Here is a 2,111-nt window from a genome sequence, read left to right on the forward strand (position 1 = left end):
CCCCCTCCAGGTGCACGCACGTAGGCCGGGCCGGGTGCACACCCGACGCCCTAGCAAGGTGCGCGCACCCGGGCAGGGCTCACACTTGGCGAACGGGGCGCACTTCGCGAGGGAGGGTGTGCACCTCGACGGGGGTGGGTGGCCGGGGTGGATTCGCACGTGGGTCGCGGTTTGCTAAGTACACACTGCGACAAGCTCATAACGGGTGCGATCATACCAGCGTTAGTGCACCGGATCCCATCAGAACTCCGCAGTTAAGCGCGCTTGGGCCGGAGTAGTACTGGGATGGGTGACCTCCCGGGAAGTCCCGGTGTTGCACCCTTTTTTAGTTTTTCGCCGGGCGTCGCAATGCTATTTGAATAAACCTTTTGCCCGTTTGCGTTCTCGTCGGGGCCGGGCCGGGCCGGGGTGCGCTGCCCGCACTACCGCGCGCGCGGGGGCGACACCGAGCGCGCACCCGAGGCGCCCCGAGCACACAGGCCACGGTGCAACCCGGGCGTTGTGCGCGCACCCCGGTGCGCCCGAGGTGCTGCGCGCGCACCCAGGTGAAATCGGTGTGCACCTCGGCCAGTGCGCGCTCGGTCGAGTCGCGCACGTTGGCCAAGGTGCACGGTGATGTTTCTTACTCTAAGGTTCCGCACCAGACGCCCGGGACAGGTGAGCGAAGCTGGGCGGGGCCGGGTGCGCGGCCGGGGCAGGTGCACGCAGCTGGAGAGAGCTTTGGAGCACACTTCGGAGCGCACCAATGATGCGCTCCATTCAAAAGTTTCCTGAAAAGGCAAAAAAAGTTGAGATTATAGAATTTCCCACTTGAGAGATTGTAAAAAAAAAAAATTTAAAATGAAGGAAACGCGGGTGCCAAGGTGTGCGCAGCCCAGCCAAGGTGTGCGCACCAAGGCGCCCACCCTGGCGAAGGTGCACGCAAGGTGCGCACCCGAGGCAAACCGGACAATTAACCCAACTTTCGACTTCGCGCGCACCTTGGAGCGCACTTCGGAGCGCTCCTTGGTGCGCACCAATCTTGGGCACCTCGGAGTGCACCATGGCGCCCACCAAGGTGCGCACCCGGGGCAAACCGAGCTCCGACTTCGTGCGCACCTTGGAGCGCACGAAAGGTGCGCACCATGGCGCCCACCAAGGTGCGCAGCCCAGCCAAGGCGTGCGCATCAAGGTGCGCACCCTGGCGAAGGTGCGCACCCGGGGCAAACCGAGCTCCGACTTCGTGCGCACCTTGGAGCGCACAAAAGGTGCGCAACCCAGCCAAGGTGTGCGCACCCCGGTCAAACCGAGCTCCGAATCGTGCGCACCAGAGGTGCACGCCATCGTGCGCACCTTGGAGCACACTTCGGAGCCCTCCTTGGTGCGCGCCGATGTTGCGCACCTCGGAGCGCACCCGGGGAAAACAATGCAATTAACCCGACTTTCGACTTCGTGGGCACCTCGGAGCGCTCTCGGGTTCGCACCTCGGAGCACACCGAGGTGCGCACCTTTGATGCGCTGCCTTCACCAATTTCCAGAAAAGGCAAGAAAACATTGAGAAGGTGTGCGCACCGAGGTGCCCACCCTGGCGAAGGTGCACGCGAGGTGCGCACCCGGGGCAAACCGGGCTCCGACTTCGTGCACGCCGCACCTTGGAGCACACTTCGGAGCGCTCCTTGGTGCGCACCAGGGCGCGCAACCCAGCCGAGGTGCCCACCCCGGCGAAGGTGCACGCGAGGTGCGCACCCGGGGCAAACCGGGCTCCGACTTCGTGCACGCCATGGTGCCCACCGCGGCGAAGGTGCACGCGAGGTGCGCACCCGGGGCAAACCGGGCTCCGACTTCGTGCACGCCGCACCTTGGAGCACACTTCGGAGCGCTCCTTGGTGCGCACCATGGTGCCCACCAGGGCGCGCAACCCCGCCGAAGGTGCACGCGAGGTGCGCACCCGGGGCAAACCGGGCTCCGACTTCGTGCACGCCGCACCTTGGAGCACACTTCGGAGCGCTCCTTGGTGCGCACCATGGTGCCCACCAGGGCGCGCAACCCCGCCGAAGGTGCACGCGAGGTGCGCACCCGGGGCAAACCGGGCTCCGACTTCGTGCACGCCATGGTGCGCACCGCGGCGAAGG

General features: G+C 65.8%; 1 non-coding gene across 1 annotated transcript; it reads left to right on the top strand.

Moving 5' to 3' along the window:
• The first annotated feature begins 203 nt into the window (after positions 1 to 203).
• On the top strand, positions 204 to 322 carry LOC131873485 (5S ribosomal RNA). The gene has a single exon (XR_009371423.1). It is a non-coding gene; the product is annotated as a 5S ribosomal RNA (ribosomal RNA).
• Positions 323 to 2,111: the final 1,789 nt, after the last annotated feature.

The sequence above is a fragment of the Cryptomeria japonica genome, unplaced genomic scaffold (assembly GCF_030272615.1).
Source record: "Cryptomeria japonica unplaced genomic scaffold, Sugi_1.0 HiC_scaffold_1832, whole genome shotgun sequence".
NCBI classification, from domain to species: Eukaryota; Viridiplantae; Streptophyta; class Pinopsida; order Cupressales; family Cupressaceae; genus Cryptomeria; species Cryptomeria japonica.